The sequence below is a fragment of the Chiroxiphia lanceolata genome, chromosome 3, assembly GCF_009829145.1.
Source record: "Chiroxiphia lanceolata isolate bChiLan1 chromosome 3, bChiLan1.pri, whole genome shotgun sequence".
Taxonomy (NCBI): Eukaryota; Metazoa; Chordata; class Aves; order Passeriformes; family Pipridae; genus Chiroxiphia; species Chiroxiphia lanceolata.
This window is the reverse complement of record NC_045639.1, coordinates 45,788,989-45,807,817: the sequence shown is the minus strand read 5'-3', so window position 1 is coordinate 45,807,817 and position 18,829 is coordinate 45,788,989.

The window sequence follows — 18,829 nt, the reverse complement described above, 5'->3', positions numbered from 1 at the left end:
GTTCTAAAAAGCCAAAATATGAATTAAGAGCCATCCATTTATCTTGAAATTTGACATCTGCCAAAGCCTTTATTAGTTCCTCACAGACAACCAAACACTGTACACTGGTGTTAGGATTAGGATGCCTTACCAGCAGCATAAAGGAGCCAGCACAGTAAACACAGGTGATCCTAAGTATGCGAATGCCTATGGGAACAAGGGTATCTACTAGCTTACTTCTATGGTAACCACAACCCATCCTGCTGCAAACTGATTTAAAGAACAGCTTTGATGAGGGACACCCATTGACCTTCTAGATATTGATCTAGATAGTCACAAGTGCTGTATTAAAGAGGCTGAGAGATCTGCTCTGCCTCGGCTTCAAGTAATGCCCTGTCCTACAGTGAGACTTTCAAAGCATTAGCTACTTTCCAGGCTTGTTATACCTTCCATCAAGATCACTAACAGTTGATTTCATTGAAGTTATGGCACTTTTGCATCCAATGACTCCAAAAATAAGCTTGCTGACAGCAGTTTTCTAAAAAACAGCAAACAAACAAAAAATATATCAAGTTATAAAAAGTGCTGAATCGGTTGCAATGAGTCAGCCTGGAAGCATCATTTTAGGACATCTACATACTGAGTTGGCAATTATAATATCTGCCAATGAGTCCAAACAGAACAGCTGGAATGTTAAATATCAAACCTCACAATAAATTTCTGCAGACCAAGAATTACTCGGTGAATCAATCTGAGTAGAAGTACATTTGAGAAGTCATGATCTTTTGTGGATTATTCATGAACAGAAAAAGGCCAAATTCATAAAATTATTCATTATAAATTATTCACCTTCCTTTTTGGAGGTATGAAGTATAAAATTAAGTGTTTAGCTTTGATTAAGTGAGGAACTGAATGTCATAAATACAGCATTTGATTCAATAGATCCTAGGAAATTAACTGCTTTTGGAGGAAGGAGAATAAACTCTTTTTTCTATCACTCTTGAAACTTGATTACCTGTTTGCATAGTGAATGTGTACACAGAGTCAGATCCCAAAAGGTACTGAGCTTGTACAACTCCCACCGTCTTCAGCTGTAGTTACTCAGCACATTTCAAGTTCATCCACAAAACACCATATGCAAAGTGCTAAATTTTGATATTTTTTCTTGGAAAAGCTCATCAAGTTAAAGAAAACACTGATGAATTGTATCAGAAATATCACTAGCAACACCTTACCTTCACAATCTTCCTTTCTCAGGGTATCTCTGTCACTGATACAGCTGGAAACATCAGGTTCACAACTCTTCTCACTCATGCATGTGAAGACACTTTTCCTTCTGAAGAGATTTTTTTTTCTCAACTCAGCATTATTTCATTCCTCTTCCACTCATTGTTCCACAGCCAAGTACAAAATATGCACCTTCAGCTAGAATAAAAATAATAATAATACAGGTTTAGAGGACTCCTTGCATGTTTCAGATTTTTTTACATAACATTTTTGAAGTTGTGTTTCCCAAAAGGGGAGTTTCTGAATATTTTTCTTTTATCTTTTAAAATGCACTAAAGATTTTTCTCTCCCCTGTTATTAATTACATAGCGTTTGCTTTTTGTCTATTTGAGGTGTTTTTTGTTCAGGCCCCAAAGTGGCGGCATCAGACAGAATGTCCCATTTCTTCCTTTGCTCTTCTGCCTGCTGCTGCATTGTGTTCAGCTTTTTTACCACTGTTACCAATAAACGCTCTCTCAAAGTGCTAAGATACTAATGAGAGCACTGAAATTGCATACATTAATTACTGGCAAGAGTACACACACATTTTCCTTTTTAATCTCATTTAGATATGGCAGGAATTGCATTTTCGTACATTTCAATAGTGAAATGTAAAGTTTTCACATATAAATGTTCTTTTCTAGTTGCTGTCCACAAAATATCACAGCAAAGCAAGGAAAAAAGTAAAAGCTGATGTGAAAGCACACAACACACCACTCTGTTCTGAATAAAACTATACACAGTGAAAATCAATGAGATATAAGGTCAAAAGACAGCCATGCCTTAGAAGCTGTGCCACACATGGTTGCCTCTTTGAACCCACACATGAAATCTGAGGGATCTAAATATACAGAGCTAGAAATGGATGCAGAGATATACAACTGAATTTGGGCAAACCACATGGCTAGGGCAACACCAAGGTGTCCCAGTTAGAACAGTTGGGATCAGTTCATCGCTGTATGGGTGTAAGCCAAAACTGTGTATTCTATAGCCTTCCATGCCATTTCCCAGAAACTGCTATCAATAGACCATTTACACCATTTACCCAGAGCAGCCTGACTCAGGCTATAAACTAGGTGTTAAGAGGCCTGTGAGATAGGAGGATGCTTGTGTCCTCACACCCTTTGTGGAACTCCCCTCCCTGAGGGAGGTACTGGGCATTCCTACCTGAACTGGAGGATATATAATCTTGGAGTCTCGGGACTTTTTTAACCACTTGTGGGATCCAGAGGAAGACTGCAGACCACCACTCTCAACCAGACTGCAACCACCACTCTCGACCGGACTGCAACCACCACTCTTGACCAGACTGCAACAGCACTCTCACCAACAGGTGTTCCCCTCTCCTTTTCCTTTGGACTCAGGGGGTCCAACGAACACCACTCTGTTCATGCCCCAGGGTGCTGAGTTATACATTTGGGGTTTGTGGGTTAAAACCAATTATTTGTCTGTATAATCATACTTACTGTATTATTTTATTAAATTGTTATTCTGACTTATAAACTCTCATTTGAGTTGGGTTCATTTCCCCTGCTGGTTTGCCTTTAAACCAGTACACAAGGTTAAGGGAAGATTTAGTACTGTTCATATTTAAGGTGGACGAATTTCCTTATACTTTTGTAAAGTTGAATTACTTATCTTCACACGCCAGTTCTCCCAGGGAGTCAGACAATAGTGGGCAATGAAAAGAGCAACCCACAGGAATAAAAACTTACAGACAGTCATCATCAGTGAATGTTGGCCCTTTCATGAAAAGCAAAAAACCCTCCATCCTTCTCAGCCTCTAAGAGACTTTTCCACCCCCTGAAGATGCTTTTACAGTTCCTCAGGTCTCCCAAACTAAAAGGAAACTTCTCCAAGGTTATGGTAGTTAGAATGAAGATTGATGTGTCTCATCACCCTGGGCTAAGGAATATTAAAGTATGACAAAAAATGAAGCATTTCCTTTCAAAATTACCTAAAATATTACATCTCTTAAAAGAGAGGCTATGGACCCTCATTTGTTTCACTTATTCGTCAATCTACAGCTTTTCCTCGGGAGGAAAGAGTAGTTTTTCTTTAGCCTTTTGAGGAGGAAAAAGCTGTAACTCATTCATTGCCAAATGTTCCACTTCACTGATAGGGCACTCTTTGGCAGACTGGTTGTTTTTCCAACATCACACACACAGTTTTAGCAATAAAAATTAATGCCTGTCTGCCAGCTTTGCAGAACTCCATTTCATAACCCATCAGCTTAGGAAGTAAATTTAAAGCCTATCTCCTGTCAAAAGCAAGCAAGCTTTTACCCTTACCCTGCTAGTCTGGCATCTCTCCAGCCTCGATCCACATTTAGGAGCAATATTAATTTCTGTTTCTCTCAGTTGCAGCTGTGAAAGGATAAAAAAATGTCATTTTTCTATCCTGGCAGGATAGATAATGCTTTTAATTTTTCACTAGATTAAGTTAATGACCAAGTATGGAAATCATTCCTTGGAATGGCCTAGAGTCCAACTGAAGGTGAGAGGTGCACATTCTTCTTGTGCTGGAGCTCTTCTCAGCATTGTTAAAAGAGCAACAGTCATACCTTTCAGGTATTGCAGAGAAAGCCTTACCTATCCTTACCTACAGAATCCTGTAGCTTTACAGATGTCAGCAGTCCAAGTTGTATTTCCACACTGATTAAGGATAACTAAGATTGGTGAAATGTAATCCTTTCTGTGGTAGGAAATTAAAGGGTATCTGCCTAGCTGAAGAACGCTGGTAGGAGTACGTTACCTTTCACTCAGTCTTACCAACACAATCAACATTTTATTTGTGAAGCATGTTGCTCTAGGTGTATGCAAACTGCACAGAAATATACACCATGCAACAAGACATCCTCTGCAGGATAGCTGGAGGGGAGTGGTAGGATCACTGAGTGTTAGTTCAGATGGCACTACATATGGAATTTTGAAAACAGTCCTGAAACAATGCATGTATACAACACCAACTGCACCTTCAGTCTGTCACAAGGTAGGTACCAAGGGTAATTGAACATCTGCTAGAGTTTGGTCCCATAGTTATTTCTAATTGGGTTCTTTCTCTCTCTCTGCACCTGAATTGATGGCGGCTGGTTGGTCTAAGCACTGTTTTAAACATTTCTGATAGTTCTGGCACATCCCTTTATGAGGCACCAGATGTGCAGGTACTGAAATAGCTGCTGCTGACTTCTACCTATAAGGAAACTGGAAGGTAAGTAATTACAAAATAAAATAAAATGAAAACTTTATTGCATTGTAATCATTAAAAAAAAAAAGAAGAAAAAGAAAAAGTGGGTTAACCAGGAGATAGGGGAAATTTCTATTTTGAAATGCAGTTTTGAATTTCTCCAGGCTTGTCAGTCCATCTGGACATTGCTAGATGCCTAGTTACATCAGCACATCATGTTTCATATCAGTTCCCATATTTTTTTTGCCTTTAGAGTGTCTCTTATAGTCTCCTCCCACCACAACATATTCCTAAAGTTCCATATTATATTTCGTTTCAGAAAAGTATCAAAGAAGAACAGCACATGAGTTGATTAGTGCAGTGCTCAAGCCACCAGGAAGGCAGTGACTGTCTGCTCCTCTCTTGTGCCTGTTATTTTCTTGGCTCCCTTATCAACATCTTCCCTGGGTAGTTCCTCAGAACTCTAATTATAGGACTGATGATAACAACCATCAGGAAAGCAATACTTTATTTTTATACCTAGTGGCAGTAGTTTGCTACTCATGTTGACCTAGGAAAAGAGGAAAAAATTTGTTTACAAATGTATCATTATACAGCAGATCTTAAATTGCACAACTATTAGCTGTAAGTATTGACTATTGTCAGAGCTCTGCTTCAGGCCCATGAAAAGGTCAGGTCTTTTCATTTGTGTTCTTTTTATATGAGGAATACCAAATAATAAAATACACAATTTATCGGGCTGCTGAGATTTTTTTCCTCAAGACTTTCAAAACGGACACCAGGTTTGAATCTTCTTTCCCATTATTATAGAAACAAAGTGATTTCACTTTCTTTTCTTACTTGAGGAAAAGAATTTAATTTCCCATAATAGTACCTAGAAAAAATAGTCTTTATTTTCCTCATAAACATTATACAAACAGTTATATCATGATAAGCTGCCTGTGCTTCTATCCTTAGGATGTCAACAGAGAGTAATGCTTTTGCTCAGAGGATGAGATGGAAATAATAGCTCCCTACTGGTCTATCAAGCCAGCTAACAACGCTTTCAAAGCACCAACATTTTCAAAGCACTGCATGCCTCATTTTAAGGAATCATATCCAAATGCAGATGTCTGAATGAAAACAGTTTGACCTTAAGACTCCTAAATTTCTGACAGTGATCTACATTCTGCATTTTAATAAACCATCCATTTTATTTAGATTTCCTAATTAACTACATGAAATTTTAATCTTAAGCCATATAAATTGTACAAACGAGATGCCTAGATCCATTTGTACAGCATCACAATTTTGCAATAGATGTCAGGTGTTTTTCTGAAGCTTATTTCTGTGTTGTTACACCAAGTACACCATCTTCTAAATAGTCAGAGAAGTTCATACTGCTTCAAGGAGAAGAATTATAAAGCACACGAGACAGAAGCCAGCAAGAGACTCTCAGCCCATAATTTTTAACTCTTCTACCACATAAAAGGAATTATCCTGACAAGATAAAACCACATGGAAATATCTACTACCTTTGCAGTTAAACACACAGTAGCAAAGAAATGTACAATTTATTTGGGCATTTGCAAACAGTAACAGTGATACCCTTATTTACTTTTCCCAAACTCCACAGAAGAAAACTCCAGCTGCTGCTGCAGGAAGGAAGCAAGACACAAACATGCCTCACGTGGCTGGGGAAAGTCTTTAAATCTAATAAGATGTTTCAATAAGTGTCAGTCTTCAGCTTTAATACCAAAAGCTTACTGCAGAAACTACTTTTTTCCCCAAAATAACTTGTGAGGCTGCAAAATTCCATCAAATACAGTTGCACTGTTCCATGTAAATGCAAGGGAAAACTGCTTGAAATAAGGAGTTTGACAATCAGGCACAGAATCTTAGTTCTTCAAAGGTGACAATAAAAGGGGTAAGGCAAGTGGTAAAAGATAACTAGAAACTTGCTGAAGAGCTTCGGGGACTTTTTTTTCCACTCACCTTTTCCTCACCCTCTAAAGGCTGCAGACCCTCAGGCTGCAAACATCTGTTAGCATCTTTTTCCTCAGCTGGCATTGGCAAACTGTCCAACTTTTGCCAACCCATTCAAACCCAGTAGTCTCCATGACAATATTCCAAAGCTTTACATGATGGTCCATAGGAAGGATGAATTTAGAGACTGTCATACCCCAAACACATGTACTTCATTACTCACTGAAGACGATACTCCAGACTGCAACATGGTGCCTCCAAGCTGCAACTCACATGCCTTTCCAACCTCCCTGTACTAGGGCAGGAGCACCAGGCAAGGGGCAGGAGGCAACACCTCAACACCACCACATTTTCAATGCCAGTCACTTTTACTGAGGAGCAATCAAAGGGCAGTTTAGCTCCCCTTCGCTATACTGCTGGTATAGACTGCTGGTGAAACAAGGAGCAGTGTGGTGTGCCTGTGGAAAACAAATGAATAAATAAAATCATACCCGCAGCACCATGCAACCATGTGTTCATATATTCCCATTTTATTATTATATCACCATCACCTAGGGACTCTTGACTAGTAAAGCCTTAAAACAAAGTTTAGCCTTACAGGTTGTGGTGTGCATGTCTTTGCTTACATTGCTTCCAGCAACCTCTGTACATCTGTAAATAAAGGCACAGAATTTAGATGATCCACCTGGAGGATGGAGAGGATGACTTATAGCACCTTTCAACTTCCACAGCTTTAAGTTCTGTAGTCCTGTGGAAATTATAATTTGCATGGCTAATAAGACCATTGCTGCTTCAAAGAGTTGATTGTTAAGAGCTTGGAACAAAGACATAAGATTGTGCTTCAGGGTTTCCCTTAATATTAAGGAACTGCATTTTTTCATAATGGTGTGGATAGAGTTTCATCCATCTCTCTCTGGAGCATCCCATATTTGCCAGACCTGGGAAGGAAGATCAGGAAGACTGCACTTTGGATCGAGTGTGACAATTTCAGTGTTGCAAATATATGCAGAAAAGCATGAGCAAGAATACTCACTCACACATAGAAGAACACTTAACCTGTTGAAAGGTTTCACTATCTTGAGTCACATTTTAAATACTAAATATATAGAATAAAATAAGTTTTTCCCAACATGTATATATACATGGAATACACATACACATATCTATAACTATATGTAAACTTACAGATAAAATCTGTGTTCATGGCACAAAACCATGATTATTTTGTTGTCAAACGCAAACTAACATTTTTTGTGAATTAGCTGAATTGAACTTCAAAGGCCTTGGACACAGGTCAAATCACTATAGCTGGGGTTTGATGACGACGGCATCAAACATGTCTCCTCTGAAAGATCAAACAATACTCTACTCTTCTGCTTCAGCTGGCAAAGTTTCTTTCAATGACATTTTCGATCTCAAAAAATGTGAAGAAACTGATAACTGCTCTTTTGTATGACCTGAATATTTTTTTCTCTTGCTTTTAACAGTTCTTACAAGTGTTTACATTTTACCCTGGAGTAATTGTCAGTTTTAATTCCTTCAGGCCATTTAATTCCTTGTTTCTTTATCATTCCCTTGAAAGTTAGGTGTCTGGAATCAAATAAACTCGTATATTGATGTTTGGCAACCACCAAACACTGATCATCAGTTGCAGTTCTGATCAACAGCTTTCTCATTTGCTGCAGTTAGAATAAGAAACATCCACCCAGCAAAGCCCATGCCAAAAACTGAAAGAGGAAAAACCTAGTCAGATTTTTAATGGTTTGTATTAGTTGCATGTGACATAGCAGTTTGTAGAAAAAAATAAGAGAACATTTATGAGGTCTCGAACATAACCCAATACACAACAAAGCTGGCACATGTAGCCCCTTCATTCTTCAACTGAACAACTGTTGTGCTGGTGCCCACCAATTTATCCGGAAAGGCACCACATCTTCCTTTTCCTCTAAGTTTCTGGGTATTTTTTGATTCTTCCCTTTTTATATGTTCTCTCCTGAAAAATTGGTATTTTTCAAGCTTTTAATCATAGAAAAAATTCAAGCTATATTTTTTTAATAAACTTTAAAAATGGAAAATACTTTCTATGCAACTTCTTCACATAGATATTTCAGAATGACACAGATTAAAGCAAAGGAAAATTATTAGAAGTTGCCTTGGGACTGCTTCAGTAAGAAGGAAAAAAAAACCACCTGTTGTAAGATACAGGAATCTCTTTTCTGCCACTGCTTCAGCAGAGGAAGTTAAGAGAGGAGAGAGGCAAGGCAGAATAGAAGGGATAAGGAACAGGCAATCTTCAGTCTTGCCTGCTACATATACAACTCTACATACACCAAAAACCCAAGCATTGCACTGAACACACATCTGTTCCTTGGAGAAACAATGACAGTTCTTACTTACATTGTCTAAAAGAGTGCTGGAAGGCTCCCAAATATTACATCTATGAGACTGAAAAATATAAAAATCATCAGGACATGCAAGTGTGGAGGTATGCAGTCAAAGTTCATGTGATGAAGGTAGAAGAGAATTGATTTTATTTATATGGAAAACATTTTCCCCATTGCTGGAAATGTTAACATAATTACAGACTCTTCCTTGTCTCAAATAAACATTCCCCTTCCCTAATTATTCATGGACTCACCATTTAACATGCATACTTAATTCCTGGTAGGAATTTCCATGGACAAAACTTTAACTAGTTGTTGAATTTTATTGTTTAATTCAGGTATCTTCATTCTGCTGGTGTCAAAGTTTGTACCTTTGACTGATTGTCAGGAATTGCAGGTACTTTAGTATCTGTAGAATAAGAATAAAAAGGAGTTCATCTAAGAGTAATAAGTGCCAGACATCTGGTAAGATAGTATTTGGAAAATAAAATGTATCAATTGTGATCCACTTATTGTCTCAACTGGAGTTTTATGGAGTTCTAGTGCAATTATGTTGTGAAGAGTTTCACAGAACACCTTAATTTTGAATTAAAATGTCTAGGGAAGCAAATGCACTGTATTTTAGGTTTGTATTTTATTTTTCTTTAGCAGTCTGAAAAATCCATATCACAGCATTTATTATGTACTCAGATATATTTTATTGCAGCTCTGTAGAAAATAGCTGTTTATCCTACTGTGTCTCTGAACTCAGTCAGGCAGTCCTTAAAAATGGAATACACAAAAGACTCTGACTGACTCCTCTCTTGGAAAAAGTGTATGCCTCCCACGGCATCAAGAATGGTGAAGGGCCTCGGCTTACTACTAACTCTGGAGCAAAAGGTCATGAGAAACTGTGTATAGATAACAGTTTCTGCTCTTAGAAATAGTATTTTTTTTTTCCCATAATTGATGCTTCCATGTCCGCATATAGGACTCTATCACCTGACTTTGACAGAGAACCGTTATCTTCAGTGTGCAGAATGTCCCCACTGAAGTTAGAGAGATATGCACAGATGTTCACACACACTGTGCACACACACCACAATGAGCTAAGAACTCAGAACCATAAGAAACAAACTGCTTTTCCCTTTGGAAACCCTGTATTAATCTTCTCTCTTTTCTTTTCTTTTCATGTCAGTAACTGTAATGAAAACACTGTCTCCATACAGCATAACTCGTTAATATCAGAAGCTAATGTGTTAAGCACTGTTAGAACATCTAGCCCATTATACAAGAATGAAAGATAATATAAATGTGGACTCCAAAACAAAAATCCGTTACCTTTTTAGTTTTTGTTTGGTAGGTTTCTTGCTGACTTCATTTTGCTGCTCTGCTTTCCCTACATTTTGTAGAAGACAAGAAGAGTAAGAAACCATAACAAAAGGCAGGACCCAATAGAGCAATTCCATAGTACCATCTAGAGCTCGTGGCTGTTATAACACCACTGAAAAGAAAGGGTTTTCTAGACTTTCACTAAGGTCTGTATGCTAGAGGCAAGAAGAAATTCTGTATTTTTTTTTCCAGGGCCACAGAGGGGATAATTCCAGTATGGTGGAAACCAACTTAGAAGTGAGTGCTTTGCATCCTTTATGCAGGCATGATGGTTTTAATACTCTGTTTTCATAGATGTCATTTTCAGAATGTTTTATTATCCTACAACTGACTCTTCAGAGAAAAAAATATATTGGGGATAGAACGGTATATCTGACTTAATCATTTTGGCAGGTCAGTGTCTCCTGAAAGCAATTTTTCACCAGTCACTGCAGACAGGGTCACAGCGTGTAACTCACATCTCAGCAACACTTTCAACATGACTAACTGTTGACAACATTTGAACTTTTGAGCTCTGCCATCCTTGGGCATAACCACAAGAAGAGCAAGCAAAAATACATCAGTCATCAAGGACACTAGGTCCCTCCCCCTCTTCACAGGTTAGAGCATTCAGCTTTCCCTTTCAAATCCCTTCTCAAAAACACACCATGAATCCCATTTAATTAGAAATACTCTTGCACATTCATTGTACATGCCGGCTTTGACTCAGAAAGCATATTCTTCTGGCTAATTTCTATGTGCAGCACCTCTGTTCAAATAAGAGACTCCATAAACAGAACTTGTGTTATTTCTATGCTTTCTTAGGCTACTAATTGAGCAGTCTGACAACTCTTAAATAATAGTAACAGGCCACTCAGGCTTCCAGGAACAGGTGAAAGAGGACAGGCAAACAAATCCATGGTCACATACCTCTTTCCTTTCACTTCCTCTTCCCTCTACCCCTTTCTATCCAGCAAGTCAGCCTTTTCTCTTGTCTCTATCCCATTTTATCAATCTTTTTTCTACAGAGACTCGCCTACAGCCATCAGTGGTCCATAGCACAGCAGAATTAATGCAGTTGATGTGCATTAGAAAGGGGAAATGTTGGCAATATACGATTACAGATTAAATGATGCAATTTCAGGGTCAGCACTACAGAAGGCACTTATGAAGAGGCTGACAAGTAAAGAAGAATGGCAAGTGAACGAGGGCAGTTACAGTAATGTACATTTGCCTTCTCTGCAATCTGTAGACTCTGCTACCATCTGCTGGTTTATGAAAAAATCCAGGGAATCTATTTTAGTAGCTCTATATACATAATCTTTCAGCTGTCTCTCATTATGAGAACAGTCCTCATTTCAGGTCACAGCCTACCTTCAGCCTCCACAGAGCTGTCAATTAGGCTCATTTTTGTTTCCTGATGCATTTCCGACAGCAGGCATGAGGAAGAATGGAAAACAGACAGTGGAAAATTTATACTAAACCCAAACAATATATCCCAGAACAAGGTAGATTTTCAGGATTTTGCAAAAAAAAAAAAAAAAAGGGAAGAGAAAAAAAAAATCAATGCAATTAGTTCCAGTTTATTCTAGAGGGCAGAGGGTAAGGATGGATTGAAAGATATTCAATTCTGGTTTTGAATGAACCCTTCATTAAGCTTCCCTACATAACTGATATATAAATTATCATATTCCACTGAAATCAATGGAGCAATGCAGCCTGCAATCTTTTGAGAGCGTGATCCAGGGAGGATGCATGCCAGACTGAAATGCAAAGCTATGGCCAAGGTACATTAAATAGAGGAAGAGGAAAAGCATGATCATATTTCGAAATACAGTGATATTATTCTACACATTCTTCTCTTAGACCCATGTAATAATATCTAGACACTTCCAGAACTAATAAAATAGTCTGGTTTTAAAATCACTGCCTCTTCTTCATCCATTTAACCTGTCAGAACAATTGGGAAAGGGTTGGCGGTGGTGGCAACTTCTACAGAAGATTGACCTTAAAAATTGGATGCACACAAGCAACCTAGTTCTGTAGAGTTTAAGGCCAAAAAAGATCATGGTGACACTTCCATATGTACTGCAGTCCACAGGCTTTTACCCAGTGACTCCTCTTTGAAGTCATCACTTCTAACTGAGTTGGGGTTTCAGAGTGGAAAAATCACATTTATATTCTTTAGTTTGGAAAACTACATTCTCAGGTCATTTATGCTCACTCAGCCTTATTTCTGGTGCACAGTAAGGTCCGCCTTGGTACTGGAACAAAGTTTTAGCACTCAATGGGAAGCTCACAGAATGGTGGCAAGCCAAAGAGACCGGAGCATTCCAACAGCTACTTGGCGTCAAGGAAAAAGTCCATGCTATCTCAGCCCTTTAGATAGCACAGTTTCCCATCCTGGGACTAGCCAAGACTCCCCTAGTTCAGCTGGAGGATGCTATGCCTTACTCATGTTGGGGGCCATCCCCATTTCATGGCAATATCTAAACACAAGGAATTTCTAGGTTTGGAGGCATTTGAGCAAGGAGGTCTTAGAACTTGCTTTGAGAAAAGCCCATGACTAATGTAGCCCTACAGTGAGTCTTCTGCATTTTCCTTCACAAAACTGAACTTACTACCAGTAGCATAAAATAAAAGCAAGCAGCTTTCTTTAGGACCTCCATACTAGTATAAACAAAGGAGAGGGATGTACACATGCTGTTTTTGCAAGGGTAAAAATCACAGGCAGCCTGTGCTACTTGCCATATAGCAAAAAGGAAACCGAAGTTACTGGAATCAATGAGAAAGTATTGGTTGTATCTTTAACATACGTTACACCAGAACTCCTTTTAAAATAAAACTGGACACAACTCCAATAGCACATTCTCTGGAGAAACTGAATTAAGGTGACTGACATAATGCTGTTTGGTTCAGAGGTGAGATGAGGAAACAGATGCCTTGCAGCTGAATCACAGTAAAGTTCTGGTGCAGCTGCAGGGATCTTGGCACATTCGATCCAATGATGGGCTTTTTTTGGTATATTCCAACCAGACCTTTTCTATTACTACGGAATTTTTAATAACTCTGTGGGCAAGGTTTTCTTTTTGAGCAGGAAAAAAATTAAATATTTAAAGTCACACCTGCTAATAAATTTAAATATTTAACACTCCTTAATAATACGTCATCCTAATATTTGTTTTCAGGAGTGAAAGCGAGCAAATCTCCCATGAGGATAAGTCAACATGAATTATAGACCATGCACTGCTTTTTATTAACAGGTTGAGAATTATATGTAAAAAGGTCCAATTTCACCAAAAAAAAAAATAAAAGGAAATCATCAAATGCAGGATCATGAAAAGAATTATTGATACAATAAACTTGCTGAGCTGATTCATACACTCAAGAAACAAAGGGACAAATGAAAGAATCACATGGTTATCCATCCCTATTAGATAAATTCAGAAATTTATGGGATTTGTTATTTATACCAAATAAACTAGGGAAAAATATTTACAATCTGTTTGGTTATATTTATTAGAAAGTAGTGAAAGCACAAATAAGCTTTGCAATTAGTTCCCTTTTCTACTATATAGCTGAAAAGAGATTTTGGCTCTTATTTTTGAGACCACCGAAATGGATAAACTGAAACACAAGAAAAGTGCATTTACTTCACTTTCCAGAGAACTACAAACTACTGCAAGGGAGAATAAGAAACAGCCACAAATGTAATCATTAACATAGGCTTTGGACAGAGAAGGACTTCCGAACACCATAAGCCTTGCAGCACAAGGAGCACAATGGTGGCCTCTGCTTCTTGCAGGTCTCAGTTCCAAGCTCAGCCTCCTTTCTGTTGAATCAATATTGTTCAGTGGGGGTCTGATTTGTACCAGTTCTAGGTCTAGAAGACACTTATCTATTTACAACACTGCATTTGAAGAGCAGATGTCTTTGTGTAAGCATGGGAAGCTGCTACCTATGGTATGTGTTCGGAGATACATAACAGCATATCCAGATACATATATCATGTATCAGGATATGCTGCACTTACTTGCCATACTTGTAAGAGTTTGTTTACTATAACAACTCCTGAAACACTCCCTATAAGGGAGCGATTATTTTTAGCACTGATCAATCTTACTTGGAAATAAGACAGCAGAGGGAAATAAAATGCAGCTCTGAAAATGTTTTACCAGTGAGATCAGAGTAAAAATATTGCTTCGTGATTCACACGCAGCTAAGTGTTATAAAGAGATTAATTCTTCCACTTGTTGATGTCAGAGTCCCTGCAAGATAACCACAAATTTCATCAGAGAACCATTAAAATGAGCTAAAACTTATACAGATTTATAACAAGAATAGCAATAAATTTCCTTTATTTTCAAACTAAAGAAAATTTAGGAGCCAGATCATTCAGCTTTTGACTACTGAAATTTGTGATTGAAAAACACAGAGCTAGAGCACAGAAAACATTTCGTTTTTTCATTACTCTGTTATTTAGCCAGTCTGTCATTCTACTTAGGTTTTGACTTCAGAGCTAATCTTTTTCCCTGGTAGGAGTGCTCTGAGAGTGGCACTCAGTAGCACATACCAAAATAGCTTCTTGGTTAAGTAACTTTCCAGAAGCAGAAGCTCTGCCCTGTTCCCCACTTGAAGCAGATGATGATTTTGTGTGTAAATCTGATGCATCCCAGACACATTTCCTTTAATTGAATTACTCATGTTTCATTTCATAAAGAATTAAAGTGTTTCCTCCGTGTTTACTGTTTTGGAGAAAGAGGGTTAAAAAGACTAACTCTGCAGTTGCAAGTGTGGGTTACAATTTTACCTTCTCAGTAGAACTAGTAGTCAAATTTGGACTCAACTGAGTCAGAAGAAATCTTTCCTCCAACTTAAAAAGGACTGGGATTTCACTCTAAGACTTCAAAGGAAGTAAAAGGGAAGAGCAAAGCTTACTTCTATAGCAAGAAAAGAGAACAAAGAAAGAGGGAAATGGATTTACTTTTTTTTTAAGTGTTAAAAGGTCATTCATCTTTACTAAAGCTAACAAAACAAATGTCATTAGAGGTAGGAGATATGAAAGGTCAAATAAATATCCTGAACATGAAGCTAAAATGTTACAGAAAGACTAAAGGAAGAGAAGAAGCACATTTCTTCCTCTGAGGATAAAATTATTAAAGAATAAAAATAATTTTGGAAAAAAAATCTCAAGAGGAAAAAAAATTTGAAGTAACAAGCCTGCATTGGAGAAGAAAAAACATCCACTTCTTAAATGTCTAAGGAGCAAGCAGTAACAAGAAGCTATAGTGTCTAGAACGTTACTGAACTCAGTTTTTGAAACTTGAAAAATCTTAGGAACCGTGCCCAACAGAAAAAAGAACATTCCATGACAGAATGGTATCTGTTGAATTCTTTCTGAATAATTGTATCTGATAAACTGAAGAAAAACAAAAAGAAACAAGAAGTAAGTGCAAAAAGTAAAAAAGCAACAAATACAGAAATGTTAATTTATCAGCAGATCATTTTACCAAAGAAAGCATTTAGACTACATTGATCCCTTGATTCAGGGTTAATTATCTCTTTCCATGGTCATCCTTGAAAAAGAAGTATTCACCTTTAGGGAATTTTCTTCAAAAGTTAAAAATTTTTGGAAGTGTAAATGGAATACCTGCCCAATGCAAAGGGCAAAACTAAAACAAAAGAATCACTGACATTGTCACCAACTTCCAGTAAGATCAGAGCTGTCATCCAAAAAGACTTATTCAGGACAGCATTTATGTCTAAGTGCTGCAGGTTTGGGGTCCTATACACAATAAAATTCTTGGATAAATTTTATTTATTTTTTTATTTTTCTGTACTTGTTGAACTTCCATCACTAGAAATGGTCTACATTTTAGATCCTTTATGATAAAATATGGGCATTACACTACTTTTTTTCATTACTTGAGTAACTGTCGGTGTTCTTATTTCTTCCCTTTCTTGATTTTGACAAGTGTCCTGAACAATAACTGATTATCCTTATTCCAGATGCTCTATTTTCAGAAAAAAACCATGTTCTGGTGAATTTATGGTTTATTTTGTATATTTTCTAATTTGATTATATGGATTCAGCTGTAATGCGATCCAAATCTGGAATGCACTTTTCTTAATTTAATGGCCTGTTTTAAGAGCGTAACTCTTCTCACTTGAAAAATACCTCCAATAGGATAAACACAAATAAACTAAAAACTGTAATATTTCTATATTTCTATTCAATTACCTGTTTGCAGATGCTGAGTATTCCACACTGTTTTATAGTAACAGTGCTGTTGTAAGGTTTATCTATGAAGGAGCAAAATGCAGCTGTCTACTGCTCTTTAATCTTCAGATGTCAAAGAATTCCACATAGAAGTGTTAAGCTGCATCAGCTGGATTGTACATATGGGACAATAAAGCACAGAAATAGGAAGAAAATTAGCCAACATCTATTGTCTTGTGATTAGGACAGACATAGTTTTCATAATCCAGTCTTAACTGTACTAATCTGCCTGCTTCTCCCCTTGTAAGGAAAAGAGCTGGACAGAGACTCGTGTGTCACTCTGTGCCAAAACTGAACAGCATTACAGTCAGACAGCAGGAAAGATGAGAGTGGAACCTCACATAAAACACACCTCAAGGTGTAAGCAGAGTAACTGTGGAGTAAGCAAAGGTTGGCATTTACAGCCTGTCTACAGTTCTGCAGTAAGCAGCCATTGGCATACACAAAGTAGCTCAGCCAGCCCTCTTACACTGATGGTGAGAATAGTATGAGTTATTTCTTTTTCACTGCAAGACATGGGCATGCAAGCAGTTCCTGGGAAATTAATGGTAGGCTGTAAACACATACCTTTGGTTATTCAGGAATAATTACTTATTTGTCCATAGACCCCTGAGAGCCAGAGAGATGGGTCAAAAGACAGGAGCATGAGCAGAAAGGAGTTCCCTTTTGCCAGATCCCAAATTACAGGAGCAGTCTGTGCAACTTTGTGGCACACCTTTGAAACTCCTGTAGTTACTCACACAGTCCTCCAGCTGGTTTCACAAACCAAAGGTCAACACGCTTTTGTCTACGACTGTAGAGAGAACTTGGATTCCCTGGCTTTGGACCCCACCCTGCCTTAGTCCACATCATTTCATGTTCTGGGTTTTGCCAACTCCAGCCTAGCTCCAATTGCTACTATGTCCCTGAAGACACTTGACTCCAAGAGTTATGTCTCAGAAATGCCTTACTCTAGAGTGCCATGAAATCCAAACGAAAACACAAATCAGTTTCCTATTTAAGTTTTCCAGGTACGATCCCATCTCTGCACGGATTTTGGACTAAGCTGTGACAATCAACTACTTTCCTACTTGTCTACAGATGTGACTACACGATCTCAGCATAAATAAATAAGGGAACCTTGTTTGTACCTTTTGCTTTATGGACTAAAGCATTTCTGCATTGTACTTCATTCTCTCCTGACCAGTGAAATGTCATTTCTGTTTCTCCTAACAGTCAATAGACTTAGAGTCAAATGGCCTAATATCTACAGTGGTGATCTGCATTAGGTGCTCACTTAAATCAGCTTTATTGCAAAATTTCCTTGCTCCATAGCTCTGGTATTTCCTTTCCTCCGTCCGGCAGGGTTAAACTTTTCACAGTTGGAAAACTTTTGTCACACACATCCTGATCCTAAAGGAGCAGTGAACACAATTTATGTGTCTTCTGAGTTCAGTGGTAGTTTCCTTATGTGGTACTTTCCCAAGATGCTCTGTCTTGTAAAACTACACAAACAGCAGTTATAGAGAAAACTCTGTGTTTAAAACAAAGCAAGCAAGTAAACAAACAAACAAACAAACAAAAACCCAAACAAACAAACAAACAAACAAAACCCCAACAAAATCCACAACCAAAAACTCACAACCTGTATATTTTACAGCTTTATCTGGAGCAGAAGTCTGAAATGCAATGGTAGCCTGAAGAAAGGTTCACTTTGATCCCAAGCAAATCTGTAAAGGTCAAAATTCCTTTCCAGATGCCATCTCTGTCCAAACTAATATTTTACCCTCTTTTGGAATTAAAACATACAGTATTCTGTACTGTAGAATAGCTGTCACCTCTAGCATGTTGCTTTCCTAATCATCCACTTTTCAGTGTCTCATGCTCTGCTAGTGAGGAGTTGTATAAAAAGATGGAAGAGAGCATGGCCAGCACTGCTGACCCAAACTGGCCAAAGGGATATTCCATGCCACAGAACATCATGCCCCGTATATAAACTGGGGGATTTACCTGAAGGAGGGCCAAATGCTGTTTGGAGACAAGCTGGACATTAGTCAGTGGGTGGTGAGTAACAAATTGTGATTCACTTGTTTCTCTTGGGTCCCATTACTCTTTCTCCCTCTCCTTATTACTACAATTATTACCATTATTATTAGCAGCAACATTAGTATTATTAATATGCTATTATTGTTCTCACTATAATTATATTTTGTGCCAATTATTAAGTTTTTCTTATCTCCACCCACAAGGTTTACATTTTCTTTCTCATTCTCCTCCCCACTGCGGTGGAGGGGAGCTAGTGGGCAGATGCATTGTACTTAGTTGCCAGTTAGGGTTAAACTAGGACAGGGCCAAAAGACAACACTACTTACCTCTCTTGCACAGTTCTACAAAGTTCTCACCTCAGCTATCATCTCTAATTAGGACAAAGTTACTGAGT